Below are 19,949 nucleotides of genomic sequence, written 5' to 3' on the forward strand. Positions count from 1 at the left end.
TTGACCAACATTGCCATTACATATATTTTATAGTGTTGCTGTTATTGTGAAGACGTCCTTGTTAGTAATCTAATGTGATGTGTTGTGATTATGAAAAGGAATATGTTATTTAATATTTAATATTAATAATTTAATATTTTATTAAATAATATTTCAGTCTGTTAACAGTTGTCCTGTGAATACCAGCCCAGTAAGACGGTGATATTAGGACAAAATTGAAAGGAGTGAGCCAAGTTCTGGCATTATTGAACAGCAAAACTCTGCACACACACACAATGAATTCACACAATTTCTCAAAATACAAGAATTTATTAATAATAATAACTCACTGAAACACAGACATCCTCTAAGAAATAAAAAAAAAAACCCTCAAAGCTTAGCACAAAGGTTAGATCACAACAATACTGCAGCCATTTTATGAATCGGAAAGACGTCTGTAGAAGTCCTGCTGTTCCCAGCCTGGTCAACTCAAAGTCAAACATACTTCAATCAACAAACTCTTTACTTTGCTAAAACAATCCAACTAAACTACCAAGCAGAATTAAAGAATAATGAAGACTAATGGACTATGTACAATATAAACAAGTTGATTAAAGATGATTGAAACCATGACCTAAAGAGTGATGCAACATTACTATGCAATGTTTATGTTTGAGAACCAAGGATTATCTTGAAGAATCTGGAAATGAAGTTAAGTTAGTCTTGGAACTAACTTAGACAATAATCAGCAAATGTTTAGACAACCCTTCACAATGCAAGATCAGATAAAACATTATTTTAATAAAATAATGTTTTAAAGAATGATCTGCTGAATAAAACCAACCTACTGGATGACTAATTCTTAACGGCGTTTAATTAGCTGCCTTTATTTATTAAAATAATATTTAAGGAAATATTTTGAATAAGAATCAAACCTTTCTGGATATATGGGTCTTAATGGTGTTTAATTAGTTATCACATTTAGTAATATAATATTTAAGGAAATATTACTTCTATAAACTAACAACCTTTCACGTGTTCTTAGCCGTTAGCAGTTGGAGCTAACAAAAGAAGCTTACAGCCTATTATCAGAATCAAACACCTTTAAAATACCACTTATAAAATGTTATGGCCGATCTTCTGTGTTTAAAAATCACCTTTTAAATAAAGTTTGACTTAACTTTAAAAACACAACACATCCTTAGCTGAGTGCTAGTCTGCTAGCACTTAATGTAGCTGAGTTTCTAATCACAAACAAAACAAACGTCATTAAACGAACATTATTTAGCTCAAACTAATCTTCTCTGCCCAAACACTACCTCTTACATAAACCGTGCTGAGGACAATATCATTAATAAAATGAATCCCATTGAATTTATATATTTACAAATAAAAAATAAGATGAGACTGAACTGGAAATTAATCTGATAGGTCTCAGTTCTGTCATAAGTTTAACTTCAAATGATAAAGAATCTGCGTCTATTAAAAACTTTATTTAAAACATTATGGTGACTGTAATTAACAAATTACTTGTATTTATTAACAGTATCTATAGTTATTTATGACTGAGTGGTTTAAATTTGATTCATTTAGATATTAATGTTATCTATGTGATTAAAACGGGGCGAAGTACAAATGATGTCATTGCTGTACAAGATCTGCACAATATCACATACTGACACAATCATCAAATTAATTAAGTGAGTCAGTCAGTGTGTCTTAACTTCATAGAGTGCATTCTTAGGGCCCTGATTTTCATAATACGGAAAAGTTTCAGAATTAGGGAAACAAAATTGAGTCCACTGCAAAATGTGGGACCTCACAGAAGTGACTCATTTGGGCAGGTTTGTAAAGATATATAGTAGTAGTAGTATATTGTAGTTTCTGAAGTATTATGCCCTCTGCAGCTCCCTGTACCTCCCCATACCTGGTTAGGGAGGTCTCAGCTTGGCTTTCCTCTCCACACACACAGAAAAAATAACGGCTGACCATGACAAAAAGGCTCACTGAAACACAGAAATAAAAAAACTCAAAGCTTAGCATAAAGTTTAGATCAGAATATTACTGCAGCCATTTTTATGGATCGGACTTCTGAAGATATCTTGCTGTTCCCAGCCTGGTCCTGGATTTCTTCTCTCTCAAGTATGTTTGGGATCAACTTGGACTGCAACTCGGACCCAGTGCCAGTGTGATGGATCTTAAAGCTCAGTTTATTTAGAGTTTATTTATATAGTGCCAATTCACAACATGTCGTCTCAAGGCACTTTACAAAATCGATTCAGTAGAAATCATCGATTTCAAGTCAAGATCAATTGTAATGTATGTAGCTAATTAGCAAACAGTGCTAAGGGTCGAAGTAGGAATATTAATATTATTCAAATTGGTTAAAAGTTTTTTCTACATAAGTGACTTGTAGCATTCCCTCCTCCTGATTGAGCGTGTAGAGACAGTGGACAATCACTTGCATTGTGTCAATGACTTTGCAGCAATCCCTCATACTGAGCATGCATGTAGCGACAGTGGAGAGGAAAAACTCCCCCATTAACGGCAAGAAACCTTCTACCAGTTAAGGGCTGAGTTGCTACGACAGAGGATGCTCCAGCACTTTGAATATTCTGCATCACATCACTCCTTGTATCCAGACACGAGGGAGTGCTACAGTGTATTGACATGGGACCAACAGTATGCACACAATCTGTTGGATTTTATATTATGTGTATATCAACACGGTCACATTACCTTTAAAAACAAGCAGTTTCATTTCAACCCCGCCTCCCCTGTCTGGGAGCTGAACGTTTAAATTTGCACGTTAAATGACAATAATAACGCTTGAACATCAAAATCTTATCTAAACCATATCAGACCAAAGTGTCTGTTATTGATCATGTTTCAGGATTCCTTCAGCAACTGATTCTTCTCCTGATGGTCAACCTATAAACTGTTAATTTACTGCTCCATTCTTCATGAAACAGTCTTCTTTGAGATGGCCATCTGACAAACGGCAGTCCGTCTAAAGAAACGGCTTAAGACCAAGTCTGTGTCTGGGATTGTCTGTTGGTGAGTTGCTCCCTACGGGAATCTACAATGGAGACAGTAGAATCTGAACCCCTGATGATTTATATCTCCCTGCCGACTCCCAGAGATGGAGGGACATTGATCAGTCTCCATCAGATATTACTTTCTGTCTCATTCTTTACCTTCACTGTTGCCGACAGCACTACAGAAATATTTAAGACATGTACTCCTCTACATGCACTATACATGACTTATGATTGATCTGCCTTTCGATGAGATTCTGGCCAGGTGAAACCTCAGTAAATCCCAGATAAGCGGTACAAATGTCTCCATGGTCTGGATGGATGGGGTGGGGGTGGGAGATGCGGGACCTAAAACTTCTCATAAATCTTTGCATATGACTAGAGGAATCAATCAAACGCCTTGAGGCTTTGGATGGTATCTCTGTGCATCGGGGACGGGGTGTTATCAGCAGGTTTTAAATGCCACAACAGATGGAAAGCTGTCCAGTTGTGTTATATGACCATTTTAACTTTGAGATCTTATGCAAATCTCCCAAATCCACATATGCAACATACCCTTGATCTGCCACCCAGCCTATGAAGTTGTTTTAAATTAATATAACAGAAATGTTTTGCAGTGGGATAAGTTTATTTCTCAAAAACTACAAGCTTCATGTCCTCTGCAGTGCTGTTACTGATGTGTAATCTGTGTGTGTGTGTGTGTGTATATATTTACATGCATGTATGATTTAACACGTTATATTCCATCAGATGTTCCTTGGAATTGCATTTTGCTGTAGAACATGTTTGTTTACCTGAGGCTTTAGGTCCTCAACATGATCTTCTGATATTAATATTCCTACTTCGACCCTCTGGCCTGACCTGAGAGTAAACCTGTCATGCCAGGTGACAAGGAGGTTGGAGCAGGGGTCCTCTGATGCTGTTTGGCGGGTCCTCTGCTGTACAGCCATATGTAAAGCAGGGATCAGTGTAAAACCCTGGTTAAGCTGAAACAGTGCCTACCGGTGCAGAACCTGAACAACCCCCGCCACCTCTGCCACTGATCCAGCTGTCACCAGCCTGCTCTCACAGAACACTCGATGTCTGTCCATGCATGCAGCTGACCTCTGACATGCACACACGCATGCTGTAATCTACATGTAAGCATACCACTTTCTTTATAATCTGCCCTGTGTATGTGTATGGTCTTGTGCTTTCAAGTGCTCTGGTTTTCTCCTTGTTCTGTATTTTATCATTACGTCCACATCACTTTCTGAAATTAACGCACTTTCTTATGTACTACTGATGGTGAATAGGTAACAGGGGACGCGTGGGGACAAGTAACCATACTTTTAATCTCAACATACATTTATGGTGCGAGGTTTTGTCTGACCTGAATGTAGGACGTGATATTATTACAACGTGGTTGAGATGTTTTCAGCCTACTCACGTTAAATAAATACGTTAACATACTTACGACATGAAGTAGACTCTGTTTTGTTTCATCAAACATTATTTAAATTTAAATTGTAAACGACAACACCATGTCAGTGCAGGCTTACTGCATCATAACATACTGCAGGGATTTAACATTATGAACATTTCTATGAATGATTATTGAGTGCAGATTAATCACGGTCATCAGCATAAAATCTATCAACGTTATTTGTGTCATCACTTCATCACCCTTCCTAACATGCACGGTCCTGTCTGTATCACATGGTATCTGTCACGCTGCCTGATCAGAATGTGAACGCATCATTAACACTGTTGTGTTTTCGTGTGGCGAGAGGAATCTGCTTTCAGTTACTTTCAGAATATGGTGAAGTTCAGAGAGCTGAATATGTGCTTAGTGCTGTTATGACAGCTCGGTGGAAGTTGTCCCAGTTCATTCACTACATTGACCCCATAAAATAGACACCTTTCCTTATTGCTTAAGGCAAAGTGTCTCATTATTCCTCTTATGAATAAGTTGGCTGTCCTCCCCAGTATAAGGCTTCAGATTACTCATAGCTCCCACTCTGCTTACTGTCAGACATAAAGTTCGTCAACTACACCTGCCTGCCTGGTAGGATCCATTTGGACTCCCCCCTTATTTCCTAGTGCAGCCCAGATTTTTAAAACTGACCTGGCTAGATCCAATTTCCACAATGAACATACAACCCTTAACCCCCAATTACAAAATCTCCTTGGGTTTTCATGTTCTACAAGTTGATCTGCCGAGATAACAGACCTGTAGTGCTTTTCATATCGTAAAACACTACCTACAGATGCATAAAGGTATGTCGAGCCTTAAGCAGACCCTCAGGTACTATCCTGGTTGTCCAAGAAAACTGACGAGTTTCTAGAGCTGCACATTATATCGAATTGCATTTGTCACCACAGTATCAGCGTGTGCAATATCACAAATGGATGCGATGGGTGATATAAGGTCACAATACATCTTTAATATTGCAATCTTATTTTATTGAAAAACATTGAATAACCGTGAAACAGTACAGACGTGTTTTAACTGCACGAGGCAGTGGTCTCATATTTAAATAAAACATTTAGAGCAGTTCCTTTAGTCTTTCATTTTTCACATTTTAAAAACAAAACAAAAAAACTTGCATAATAGGTTAGACAAGTAGATAAGATCGATGGATAAGATCAGTTTCACATGTAAGTATCGATCAATCGGTGCACCCCTAGTTGTGACTCAGTAGAACGTGTGTGAAGATGATTGAATGCAGAGGTTGTGTTTTTCATCTCTACTATGCTAATTATGCTATTTATTGGACATTTTAACTTTTTGTTTTATAGACAAATAATTCTTAGCAATATATTTCCAATTAAATATTTTCCTGAAACCTTGCTGCTCTAAGAGTTGGTAACAAATTAAACAGAAACCAGAAGATTCTGAGGACCGCAAACATCCGTGTAAAAGTTTAACTCGCTGTGGAAGTTCATCTAGTATGAATCTAAGTATTATGTGAAGTATATTAGTTTAACACAAAGGACTGTTTCTGTTCTCTATTAAATATACATTAAATATCTATGAAAACGAAATTCATAAGTTTACTGTTATTTTTATTAAGCTGTTTTTATTTTATACATGAAACCTTTTCATAGATCTCTTTAGCTGTTTAGAATATGTATTGTTGTAAAACATGAAATTAACAGAGGTTTTCAATCAAAAAACAGCCACTATACAAAATATAAATATAAATAAATACTTTTGCGATAAAATTAATAAGCTGAGAGCTGGAACAAACTAAAATCATAAATACAGAAGTTTTAATAAGGAATAGTATTATGAGAGGACTTTTGATATTTTTAATGTTGCTGTGGACGAAGTAGAGAAATTATCAGAATGCAAAGAGACACCATAAGGTGTGCTGATAATGCTGATTTAAAATTATTGAAAACTGCTGCAAGTATAATTGCGGTTCCTATAGCTCACATTGTAAATGTAAGTTTTCAGCACGGTATCTTTCCACAGGTTTGGAAAGGGGCTAATATTGTGCCATTACTAAAAAGTGCATCTGCACCATTCTGTGGTCTTAACAGTAGACCAATTAGTCTCCTGCCTGCCCTAAGCAAAATTATTGAGAAGGTTGTATCTGAACAAATTCAAAAACATTTTTTAGATAATAACTTTTACACAAATTTTCAACATGCGTATAGAGCAGGTCATTCAACGGCTATGGCCAGGGTGACAAATGATTGGCTGAAGGCATTAGATAACAAAAGGCTAGCAGGAGCCACACTGCTAGATTTTAGCGCAGATCTCATTGATCACAACCTTCTGCTCAGAAAAGTAGCGTTTCGGGTTCACTCCAGCAGCATCACTTTGGTTAAAGACTTATCTTGAAAACAGGAGACAAACTGTCTTTTTTTAATGAAAGTCTATCAGAGGTGAAAACTGTTTGCTGTGGTGTACCACAGGGAAGCTGTTTAGGACCTTTCCTGTTTTCTGTATATACAAATGACTTGCCATTGGTTTTGAAAAAGGCTAAAATAGCAATGTATGCTGATGACTAAACTATTCATCACATGGAATGGTTCAACAACTTGAAAATGTGTTAAATGAAGAATTAAGACGTGTATTCGAATGGATCACAAATGATAAATTACCAGTAAATGTTTGCAAGACAAAAAGTATTGTTTTTGGAACCAGACATATGTTGAGGAATGAACTCAAGCTGAGTCTTACAGTAAAAAGATATAAATGTTCAGCAGGTGAAAGAGGCCAGATTGCTTGGTATTGAGGTTAATGAAGAATTATCATGGTCTAAGCCTATTAGTACAGTAGTGCACAGAATGGCCAGAGGTCTCTCAATGGTTAGAAGATGCTCTTATATGTTACCTCTGAGCACTACTGTGGATGTGATACAAACACCTGTACAGGTCCTTCTCAAAATATTAGCATATTGTGATAAAGTTCATTATTTTCCATAATGTCATGATGAAAATTTAACATTCATATATTTTAGATTTATTGCACACTAACTGAAATATTTCAGGTCTTTTATTGTCTTAATACGGATGATTTTGGCATAATGCTCATGAAAACCCAAAATTCCTATCTCACAAAATTAGCATATTTCATCTGACCAATAAAAGAAAAGTGTTTTTAATACAAAAAACGTCAACCTTCAAATAATCATGTACAGTTATGCACTCAATACTTGGTCGGGAATCCTTTTGCAGAAATGACTGCTTCAATGCGGCGTGGCATGGAGGCAATCAGCCTGTGGCACTGCTGAGGTCTTATGGAGGCCCAGGATGCTTCGATAGCGGCCTTTAGCTCATCCAGAGTGTTGGGTCTTGAGTCTCTCAACGTTCTCTTCACAATATCCCACAGATTCTCTATGGGGTTCAGGTCAGGAGAGTTGGCAGGCCAATTGAGCACAGTGATACCATGGTCAGTAAACCATTTACCAGTGGTTTTGGCACTTGTGAGCAGGTGCCAGGTCGTGCTGAAAAATGAAATCTTCATCTCCATAAAGCTTTTCAGCAGATGGAAGCATGAAGTGCTCCAAAATCTCCTGATAGCTAGCTGCATTGACCCTGCCCTTGATAAAACACAGTGGACCAACACCAGCAGCTGACACGGCACCCCAGACCATCTCTGACTGTGGGTACTTGACACTGGACTTCTGGCATTTTGGCATTTCCTTCTCCCCAGTCTTCCTCCAGACTCTGGCACCTTGATTTCCGAATGACATGCAGAATTTGCTTTCATCCGAAAAAAGTACTTTGGACCACTGAGCAACAGTCCAGTGCTGCTTCTCTGTAGCCCAGGTCAGGCGCTTCTGCCACTGTTTCTGGTTCAAAAGTGGCTTGACCTGGGGAATGCGGCACCTGTAGCCCATTTCCTGCACACGCCTGTGCACGGTGGCTCTGAATGTTTCTACTCCAGACTCAGTCCACTGCTTCCGCAGGTCCCCCAAGGTCTGGAATCGGCCCTTCTCCACAATCTTCCTCAGGGTCCGGTCACCTCTTCTCGTTGTGCAGCGTTTTCTTTTATTATTTCTTTTTCTGTTAAAATTATGTCAATTTCTGTAGAATTGTGAAAGCTGGTGAAGAAACTGTTTTGTGAACACACTGCTTGTTTGACTCCAGGAAGAGTAGCTGTACTTGTTACATCTAATGGAGATCAAAATAAATACACATACAAAAAGGAGAGAAATAAAACTGATGCAATCATGAAAGAGTATAGAACTGTAACAGACAGAATGTGTTTTTACAGTTGATGACACCATCTCTGTACTCTGGCAGATTGCTAACACATTGTAACCCTTCACCATCTATCACTAAATAATTCCACCTCCTGTGAGAAAGAATGAACTCTGGTAACTTCCCAGACTGGTTGGGTCACCAGTTTACTGGAAGTGATTTGGATTCTGTAAAATTGTTTCCCCTCACTGTGTTATTGTTTGGGCTGTCCACATATATTTAGTGATATTTTCCTATATTAAATAGTATACTCTAAAGTAACATAGAAATTACAGAAATAAAACCCACGAGATTCACTCCAGCTATATGTTCCTCAGTTCAACAATAATAAACAATAGAAAACAGTTTTTATGCTTATGTTACTTCCATAAACAGCAGATCATAAGAAAATGTTTAGGGTTTTACATAAGGGTGCACCAATCGATTGGCCCAGATTTCCTTAATTTTGAGAGATCTTGATAGGCCGATACTTACATGTGAAACTGATCTTATCCACCGATCTTATTTACCTGTCTAACATATTATGCAAGTTTGGCTTTTTTTATATGAAAAATGAAAGACTAATGCAACTGCAATGCTCTAAATGTTTTATTTTAATATGAGACCACTGCCTCGTGCAGTTAAAACAAGTTTGTATTGTTTCACGGATATTGTTCAATGTTTTTTAATAAAAAAGATTGTAACTTTGAAGGTGTATTGTGACCTTGTAACACCTGACACTGTCAGTTATTGGCCAAAATCGGTCAGATGAGGATTTTCAAAGATTGGTGATCGGCCAGAAAACTTCAATCGGTGCACCCTTAGTTTTACATGATAATACTCCACATGTCCACATGTAACATCAGTTTCCCTGCCTGTCATCTTGTTTTTCAGAAGAAAACAATTTATAGTTTGTCATTGTTTAAAGCTACAGTTTCTAACAGGGGTCATGTTTTTTTGGACATATTCATTAATGCCATCTTTAAACTGACATAAAGCCCTTTTAATAAAGTTTATCTTGGAAAGCAACAAGAAAATATTTGTTAGTTCAAATTTTTGATCATTTCTACCAGAATTAGGATTTAGGTTTACAGAATCTATAAATAGAAAATATAACACTACCACTATCTGTTTAATTCCTGCTAAACTCTTTAATATCATCAATCAGAGCGGCTCATCTTAATCATTTTAAGCCTATAGCTTTCTGTGGAAATTATGTATTGATTTTGTTGAAATGAACAGCATGTAGAAAAGTTGAAACAGTTCTTCATCTTCTGGGGGATTGTTTAGATGAGGTTCTAGACCCAGACCTGTGCTAAAAGTTTAAAACCATCTTTCAGGCTTTGATAGTCATCTTGGGTGTAATTCTGGAGTGACAATGGTGCATGTGGCGATACTGAAGAAGTGTGTAACAAAGAAAGCCAAATAAAGCCCAATGTACGTCACGATCACAAGTCACCTCTGCCAGCTGAGACACCAGAACATTTTGTGTCACTTTTTGTTGGCCTGATTTCTTCAGATGCATCCTGCAAAGTCGAACGCCTCGTTCTGTTTGAACATTTAATGACGGCGTCCTGTGAGCCCCCCTCACTTTGCCTCTAAGGTTATCATTGTCATCATTCTTCCTCACCGTATCATAGCTCAGGGCTAAATGTGACAAATGAAGCAGCACACATGCAAGAGGGAGCAGAAAGCGACAAGACTAATCAATTTTCTGTGTTACAAATCGCATGTGCACACATGGACCACACATGTTCACTCAGGTTGGATCTGTGAGAGGTAGAGGGATGACAAGTAAAGGGATGCAATGCCCGCCCCACCCCCATCCTTCTTTTCTCAGCCTACAACATGTCAATTTTCCTTCTCAACAGGGACAGGACGGTAGACGGGTGCAAGCGGTGCTGCGCCATGAATATAAATGGACCTGGAGTCTCTGTTGTGCCCGTGAGAGCAGCCGTAAACTTAGGGAAGAGCAACACAGCCTGCTACAATTTGTCTGCCACATATTTAAGGTCTTATCACACAGCTTGCAAAGTGGAAAAGTGCTCTCAGTACCACTGTAACAGCAATAATATGACAGATCAGTGCTGGAGCATACCTCTGGATCTCTACAGTTTGGACACAGATAGATCATGTGATGATGCACCTGATTTGGAGTGGGATTTACAACTCCTCTATTATGACCTTGGGAGGATCGCCCTGATATCCTGCAGCCATCCCTCACCTGCAGTAACAGGTTTACTGTCCTGGATGCTGGCTGCTGGCTGTCAATCAGCTTAAGAAGCAGATATCTGTGCAGGCTCATGTGCTCGTTTGTTTATGCTTGAATTATTCTTTTTGGCTACTTTGTCAGATATTCTTTTTCCACACATGCCCTGTCGGTCCTATCCAATTCTTCTTAGTTTCCAGACAGGGAAGATGGTGTGAGGTATGAAGACACCAGGCATATTACTGGTGCAGCCTCATGAATTACAATACCATTAAAAAGATAATTCATTCCAGTAATTAAAGTGGTGGATAGCTGGTTGCAGGGCCGTTGGCAGTGATGAACTACAGAGTCAACAAGTCAACCAAGCATACAGTTTCTAAAAAGACATTACAAAGATGAACCATTGGAAAGTTTTCTCTTTCAGATGATAAATATAGAAATGTATCGATGAATTGGTTGGTGACAGATGATTTTCAATTTGACTGGCTCTGACATGTAATCGTTGGCTCATGTTTTCCTGATCAGTGAACTCGCTCCAAGAAACCCCAGGTCCCACTAACCCAAACCATCTTCACTGTGAAGTCCTTACAAATTGAAAACAACTCAAAGCTGACTACTTTAGAGGTGTTTTAAAATCAAGTCAGAGAAATTAAATGAGCTGTAATGAGATATTTAAAATGAAACTGATTTGTCTGAGCATATTGCATGTTTGTTCTGGCTGTCTTCACAGAAAGTGAAGCTTAGGTGGGTGTTTGTCATTTCACTCCTTCAACAAGTTGTACTTTTGTAGGTTTTTTTGTTTTTCTACCATGAATTTGTTTTTTAATGTAAATTTCCTTCTCCTCCAAAGAATTTTTCATGAAATTGACAAAAGTGCAAATTGACATGGAGCTGACCAAAATGCCGGAAGGTGTTACAGAAAACATTGCCCTGTTTTATTCTTTTGACCTTTCAGCCTCTCTGTGCCTTAGAACATGCTGGATTTGAAAATGTTATCCTAAAAACGGTTTAAAATATCAAATCCATTAATGTTTTGTCTTTGTTTTAAGGTGGTAAGCCCTGTTTTTCAGCAGCTCTGCTCCTAATATAACTCTGATGAAAACCGCTCATAGCAAAAAGGTTAGGAAAGATTTTTTTAACACTGTTGTAGTTTTTAAACAGTCTTAAATTGGATACAAAAATAAAAAATGTTATTGTGAACTGAATTTCAAGTTCCTCTAGTTGCTCAAAGTTCAGATTCAAGATGGCTGCCACATATATAAAGTCCTGAAGGTTACAGAAATGAACAGTTTACTTGTAATTCTGACCGTTTGTGTCTCATTAAACCAGTGATAAAAATATTTATATATATATAAAAAAAAACAATATTAGTGATAATGTTCTTTGGCATTTAAATGCATGAAATAGGCAGAAACTCATGATTGTATTGCTAATAGTAGTTAGCAGGTCTACCTGGTTTTCTGACTAGCAACTACGTTTACAGATCTGCTGTGATGACATTCCCACATCCAATTTCCAACTGGAAAATAGAGCCCAGGACCAGATGCTGCGTTGAATGTCTCAGGAATATGTCGGCCACGATGCTCAATGATACTGAATGTTGAAGTTACAGCTTTAATCTGATTAAATCGTATAGCTTAAGCTTTTCTATTTTGCTAAAAAAATATATATATATTTTGTTCAAAAACGAATTATCTTTATGGTGTAAGGTCATCTTTCATTACTTTGGAACTTGATTGTGTAGCAGTGAAAACCTCATTTAACCACCTAAATTACAGTCTATTTTTAACAGAAAACTGAGCATAGATCTGTTTTTATTCATGTCTGGAAATGTTTTAAACAGATGATTTACTTTCCCCTCGTTCTTTATAGAAATTTTAGGAATAAATAATAAGATAAAAATATCAAGATATGTAAAGAAAGAAATGATGTCAATGAAGGTAATAATAGGTCCAATAGTCAATATAATAATAAGCTAAAATGGTGATGTTGTACAGTTGAGTTTTAGAAAGAACCATTAATAAAGGTACACAGAAACAATAAGATTGTGTGACTAGTTGATATTTTTGGTGTAATAAAATTCATGATTGCTGGTATTCACATGAAATGAGAATACCATTTCAGCAGGAGACAAATATTTCTTAGAATGTTCAATTAACCATCTAAAGACAGTTACGGTCATAACCCTAATGCAGCACTAAGGTATCTGTTAAAAAATCCCATCAGGAACAAAAATCCATAATCATGCACATATGGTCAGTCATTTTCCTGACTGTTGGTCTATTCAGATATAATGTTTTATGAAATGTAACTTTTTCCTTCTTACCTTTGAATCTTGAGAAGTTCTAACCCTGCCTGTAGGAATGTCTGTGTAGCTTCTGTATTCTGTGCTGAAAAGTTTGTTTTTCCTGTGTAGTTTTATGATAGTTCTGACATTTTGACCTTCCTAATATGGCAGCCTTGTTGACATGCTAAATGTGACATACCTGTGACTCTGGCTTGGTGTAAAGTACCCGACTAACCAAAGAACATGTTGGATAGGAGATGTACCAACTAAAGTGTTGTGACACTTTGGTTAATCTCTGGTTATTATAATCCTCCTTCTGGTTGGATATTTTAGCAACAGTTATTTATTTAATGTTGACAATACAAATGCATTAGCATAAACCAGATACATTTTAAGGGCTGCACGGTGGTGCAGTTGGTAGCACTGTTGCCTTGCAGCAAGAAGGTCCTGGGTTCGATTCCCAGCCATGAGTCTTTCTGCATGGAGTTTGCATGTTCTCCCCGTGCATGCGTGGGTTCTCACCGGGTACTCTGGCTTCCTCCCACAGTCCAAAGACATGCCTGTTAGGTTAATTGGTCTCTCTAAATTGCCCTTAGGTGTATGAATGAGTGTGTGCATGGTTGTTTGTGTGTTGCCCTGCGATGGACTGGCGATCTGTCCAGGGTGTACCCCACCTCCCGCCCATAGACTGCTGGAGATAGGCACCAGCTCCCCCACGACCCACTATGGAATAAGCGGTAGAAAATGACTGACTGATACATTTTTAGGTGTTATAGCAGACATGCTAATTTTCATTCATTCATTACATTTTTCCATGTGAAGAGCTCTGTCCAGCCGTTGCTTTAGGCCTCTATTGAAGTCGTTAATGTCCTTAGTTTTAGGTCAGCAATGAGTTAAATTAAACATTTGAATTAGCAACATGTGCAGTATTTCCTCCATTTAAAACACTGAAGCAAACAGAAGCACATTAACATGTTATCGAGTTTTTGTTAAACTATGCAAGAAGACAGTCTTCAAGTGACTGATGTTGGGAACTGATCAGCCAGAGTTGGTAACCAGGAAACATTTTAACCGACAGCGGAATGAAATCACAGTCATGCAGATAATTCACCAACACTGCACCTCAGACTTATTGTGTTTGGGTTTTTGTGCCAGCTGATCGGTCAGCTCTTAAAGCTGCCGGTTGCTCCTGTGAGCAGGTATGATCTGATCTATGATAAGTTGGCTGTAGACTGCAGCTCAATCAGTTATCAGTAGATCATCTGAACTGGTTCATCCAGTGTTTCCTGTGAAACATCAGAAGGTGGCTGATGAAGAACTAAGATGGATAAAACTGCAGGACATTTGTTTTAGTTCCTCCTGTCTTAGCAACAAATGGAAACATTTAATGATCTGAAAATGATCAACAAAACATGTCAGCACAAGCAGACTGACAGCGCCATGATAAAAAACTACCAGAACATGTGGACAGACTCATGGAAGGAGTGACTGACAGAATGGAGCAGCTTCAGAGCTTTATGATGGGTTTTTCTGCATTTTCTGTTAACAAAGCCATCTGTTGAACCTGATAACTGGTTGCTGATGTGCACATTAAATAAGAGAGTTAATTGCTTTGTGAGTAAAACATGCAGCTTTTACAATGAGGACAGTTTGTTCTGTCCTCACGTCTTTTGTGTGTATTAAATCAATCTGGATTCTTATTTTTGTTAAAGTACAACGAGTTTTTGTGTCAGAGGAGTGAGCACAAGATCGTACAGAATCAGCTGTTTAAAAAAAAATCAAAAACAATTTAATCACAGAATCTATCAGCTGTTATTGATCAGTTTCTGCTTCTGTCTGACATCCAGCGGCAGATTCCTCCATCATGCTTGTTGGTGTGTGGCTCTTTGCAGTGACCGGTTCGGTGTGTCTGTAAGATTTTATTGTGTTCTATCGCATGAGTTTCTTTGCTCTCTTACACACACACACACACATATATATATATATGAGTGTTTGAATTACACTCGCATGCATACACCCAATTATTGAAACCAGGATATGGTTGGCATAACATAATGAAGAGCCATTTTTCAGCAGCCTAACGGGTGTTGCATGTCTCTCTCTCATTCTCCTTTATTGTTCCTTTGAATGATTGGAGGGAAAATTTATTCCACCTGTGGAATAAATTCTTCTCCATTACTAAATGTGGACAGTAGTTGAGTTACTTCTATAGGGGTTGGAAATATCATTAACAATGGAAAACAAAACAATATATATGATTGTGGAGTTGAAATAATGTGGATAAATACCTTAGAGGTAAAAGAGAACATTGCCACCATTTGTAAAATATAGCAGCAAGCCAAAGATGAAATGTATCTATGGTCAACCTTGGGAAATGGAACCTGTATATTTTTCTTCAGAGGTTCAGGTAAATAACTTGCTTCACATCTTCACATTTAAACTGCTGGTTTACATTTTCAAACACTGTGGTGACCCAAGATGAGGAAGAGGGGCACCCAGATCTTAAAGAACCAGATCAGATCTACAGGACTTCACCAGTGATTCCTCATCCTGCTGCATACCTTTCCTTTCTTTCAACAACTCAAACATATGAACTTCTAACCTTTGCTGACCTGTGACCTTAATGTCATTAATGGAAGTAATAATAGAACATGATGCCCTCAGTTGTGGACTATTCAGTGTTTGTTACAGCTGGATTGTACCAGCTTCTCATCGCTGGTACATGGAAAATATTCTGAGGTTCCTGTGGCATTACTATCACCACTGCTTGCTGTCTCTTAGTACATTAACATAAACAGAATCATTTATCTAATTTTGCAAAAATCTTTCATTTTAATTTTCTTTTTCTTTCAATTGTTTTTAGTTCTATGTTTCGAAAATCTTTCTGTTTCCCAGTTGTTTTGGCTGTGAGAACAAATCCCCGATTTATCTGCCATCCTGAAGAGTCGTGCCTTATTGGCAGTTATATTTGCCCTGCAGCAGCATCTCATGTCCAGCGGTCAGATGTAAAATAAACTGTTTACAGAGATGCCTCAAACCACTATGCTTAATCTTCCCAGAGTGGAGGGGCTTAAAGCAACAGTTACAGTCAGCAAACACATTTCCAACTTGTGTAAAAGCCAAAGACAACATTCTGGCTGATGGTCCTGATGTATGATGAGATTCTCTGCGCTCTGATCATTCTCAGGAAGGGGGACAAAACTAACGCACACAGTTAGGAGAGCAGCAGAAGCATTTCTATCCAGCTCTCAGTTTGGACAGTAAGACATTTGATCATACGTTCTACAATCTCCAACAACTCACATCTCAATGAGGTGATAGTGACACATGTAAGCAGCACAAAGTGTTTGATGAAGGTGATCTTTACCTGCGGCGGCAATTCACATCCAGCTCTGGCTCATCACCACTCATCCCGTGTCCTCGGCTTCAGCTGTCCTTTCCCAGTTTTTCTTTTTTCCCCTCCTATCCTTGTTCTTCGTTCTTTTTCCTCCCGTCTGGATCCCCCCCTCTTCTCTTCCTCTCACTCCCTCCTTCCTCCTCCTCCCCCTGCACTTGTTTGAGTCTATTTTAGTAAGAGCAACAGTCGAGCCTGCTGCGACGGTGGCATGGTTTCCAGCACTTTGGCAGAAGGTCACATTATCACTCGCTGGTTAAAGGGGAGGAGGGAAGAAGAGGAGCAGGAAGAGAAAGAGAAAGGAAGAAGTGATGGAGGTGAGCAGGTGTCAGTGGAGGACGAAAAGGAAGGAGTAAGGAGAATTATCAAATTGTGGTTGTCCCCAGTTGCTTTTTGGCTGGTAATTGTTCCAGGATAAAGTTGAGACAGCCACCTAAGAGGAATGTTTTCGGGTTAGTTGTCCCAGAATGCTCTGAGGCGAATTTTGTTAATTTTTAAGATTAAAGGAGTAGTTTTCTAATGTCCTCAGCAGTTAGTTACATCTGGGGAGATGTCTTTTCACTCTTGAGACTTCAGACTGCTGTAATACATCAGCCACATTAAGTTTGAGAAGAATCCTCATGATGCTGACCCATAGTTTCGTTTATCGCTGCCCAGTTCAAAAAGACGCAGATGTACTTCGTCTTTGGGTGAGACAATCCTCCACACTTGGTGCTCCATCTTTCATGGATTCTGCAGGGTGACCCTGGCTTGTGTTTCCCAGCCTCCAGGGTTTCCTGTCCTCTGGTGAAACCAGCCACTCCATCAAATTAAGAGTCTGAGAAATGATCCAGCTGTCCGGGATGAGACTGTCAGCGGCCAGTGACAGATGGTCGGAGCAGGGGTCCAGATGCGAGTCAGCTGCTGGAGTTGGGAAATTATAGGATGCTCTTCTTAAACTCCTTCAAAACACAACTTGGTCTCGTCTTCTTTAAGCTGCATTTGTTGTTCAGTTGTGTTTTTTTGTCTTTCGTCTCATTTTGCCACCTGGATCCCTCCTCCCACTATCAGCAGAGCTCCTGCTCTGACTTTACTAGCCATCTGTAATCCTGACTCCTTCATTCCATGTCACAGGAAGGGCTTGTGAGCTCTAATCATTATGTAGTAAGGATTTATCCTCAACTCTCCCTGCCTCCTCTCTTTCCCTCCCTCCACCCATCCCGTTTATTTTCCTCTCTCTACTGTTGGTGCACCGGCCACCCTACAACTCTCAGCATTTTAAGTACAAAGAGACGTATGTTTTCTGTAGTTGCTTCCTTGTCAACCATTACAGTGTGATCATGCATCACTTCTCCTTTTTTATGCAACATTTCTTCCTCTTCTGCCTTGTTGTGTCTGTCTCAACAGGTTTGTCCTTCAAAAAATCCCTGGGATTTTTTTATGCTTTCTGTCCTTGTGCCCTTTATAAAGTCTGGGTTTTTTCATTCTGTTGTCTGTGAAGTACAGTAAGCAAGCATATACTAGCTTCTTAGTGTATTTTCACCAAGTAAATAAAGAAAATAATTAAAACTCAGTGTAGCTGTGTCATATTTTATCCACCAGAGTGCAGCATAATGATTGTCCTTCTCGGTGTGTCTGAAGACACGCCGTAGTTTCACTGGAGAACCAAATCTTTCAGGATCTGGGCTTTATGACGGATTTTGGAACTTGGCAATGCCTGTTTGCTTTACTTTGGCAACAAGGGACTTACTGAGGCCCAACATTAAACTTGGATTAAAAGTCTGGCTTCGAATGACCTTTTACAAAGATCCATATTAAGTGTAAGGTCTTGGCTTTGTAAAACCACGTGAAGGTCCTCTCGGGAATAAGAAAAGAGGCACACTGGCACATTGATGTTGTCAGATCTGAAATCCTAACCTTTCTTGTTGCAATTGTTCTGCCAATATTAAATGAAGGAAAGCCTTTTTGAATAAATTAAAAGTTAGTGAGAGAGAATCTGTTCAAATGTGGCTCATTTGTCAGATTAAAAGTTTGAAAACAACAATCTTGAAGCAGGTATTAAACATATTTTTCTTTAAACCCACATTTCTATATTAAAAATGTTTTTTAAGGGTCTGATATAATATTCTAATCTTAAATGATTGTTCATTAAGCAGAAAATCAGTTTGATCAATATAATATATTAAATATTACTTCAGATATCTGAATATCTATCTTGTCTAACCCTGTAAGAGGGACTGTTATGGTTTTTGGTGCTTTCAGTCATTGTAATTCAGGTTAAACAAGATAATTGCTGTAATTGGAGCTTGCAACGAAAATATTTTTCACATTTGTTATATTTTAGCAGATTTTTGCCACATTATGCTTCCACGTCTGCTTTACCAAACACTTTCTCCCCTTGCTTTTTGTTTCCTTGCATTCTTTTACTCCAAACTTCTTATCTCTCAGCCAAAACATACAGAAAAGTTGGACCACACTACTTTAAATCAGTGATACTCAAGGATTTCAAGGATGTTTCGTTTTAATTGCTTTTAAGAGAAGGACCAGATGATGCTAGGAGCAGCTGCACCTTTCAGCTCAAGCTAATCTGAAAAAGATGCATCCCTTTTCTACAGACAAACTTCTCATAACAGTGATGAAAATGAATATTTTTCAGCTTGAACTGAATGTGGATGTAAATGCTGGGCATGGTAATGAAACGACACTGCCGATGATTCATAACAATTATAAGACAGACAACTAGCACCACCAAGAAACAGAATATTGCAGTAAATGAGAGTAAACTGACCAAGAGTCCTCACTGGAACTCTCTCGGCCAAACGACTCAACGGGTGGATCAGCGGGTACGGATTCATGAAGCAGCAGCCCAATGTGGAGTCGAGCAGTCGGCCCCACTGACCTGATGAAACAGTAGCCTACAGGTGCTCTACAACGCTGGTGGCAACGTGAGGATCAGCAGCTAGAAGATCCTTCAGATCTGGGAAAGCTGCTAACAGGAAGAACCCTGCACCTAGATGAAACAGATTGGTCACCGAAACAGAAATGTCTCTTCAACCCCAGCAAAAAACAGAAAACAGACTGTTTTCAAAACAAATGATAGGAGCAAACCCACTGAAAACACAGGAATTCCACAGGAAAACAGGTTTGCTCCACTTCTGCAAGACTCTGACCCCCCGAAGAAAAGCGTATCTTTTACCAGCAAGAGGTAAGAGAACAGATTGCATTATAAACAGTTTCCTCCTAAACGACTTCAGAAAGTGCCAGCCACCAGGCAAAAAACCCTAATAGTGAGTGATGGAATAAGATGAAGCACTTTTGCAGCAAGAAAAGCACCAAAGTACTTTGTTGTGTCAATAGCATGGTGCGATTTCATTGTTTGATTTC

The 19,949-nt window shown here is 38.6% G+C and overlaps 1 protein-coding gene and 1 long non-coding RNA gene across 25 annotated transcripts in view; one reads left to right on the forward strand and one right to left on the reverse strand.

Annotated features, from left to right (window-relative positions):
* The window catches only part of LOC124864913 (glutamate receptor ionotropic, NMDA 2C-like), a 103,125-nt gene extending 86,220 nt beyond the window's left edge, over positions 1 to 16,905 (reverse strand). Inside the window, exon 1 of the mRNA XM_047359864.1 lies at positions 16,560 to 16,905. The gene's annotated coding sequence lies outside the window, so the exon portion shown is untranslated. The remainder of the gene's footprint in view (positions 1 to 16,559) is intronic.
* LOC124864918 overlaps positions 1 to 19,949 on the forward strand; it is a 273,328-nt gene that overhangs the window by 96,776 nt on the left and 156,603 nt on the right. The window contains exon 6 of one of the 24 annotated variants that reach the window (XR_007037408.1): positions 12,389 to 12,407. The exons of 21 other annotated variants lie outside the window; for them this stretch is intronic. This is a non-coding gene — a long non-coding RNA (uncharacterized LOC124864918). Of the gene's footprint in view, positions 1 to 10,567; positions 12,085 to 12,388; positions 12,408 to 19,949 lie in introns of those variants that run through there. 2 more of the 24 variants (XR_007037402.1, XR_007037400.1) reach the window with 2 other exon arrangements.

This window comes from Girardinichthys multiradiatus, chromosome Y, assembly GCF_021462225.1.
Source record: "Girardinichthys multiradiatus isolate DD_20200921_A chromosome Y, DD_fGirMul_XY1, whole genome shotgun sequence".
Classification (NCBI taxonomy): Eukaryota; Metazoa; Chordata; class Actinopteri; order Cyprinodontiformes; family Goodeidae; genus Girardinichthys; species Girardinichthys multiradiatus.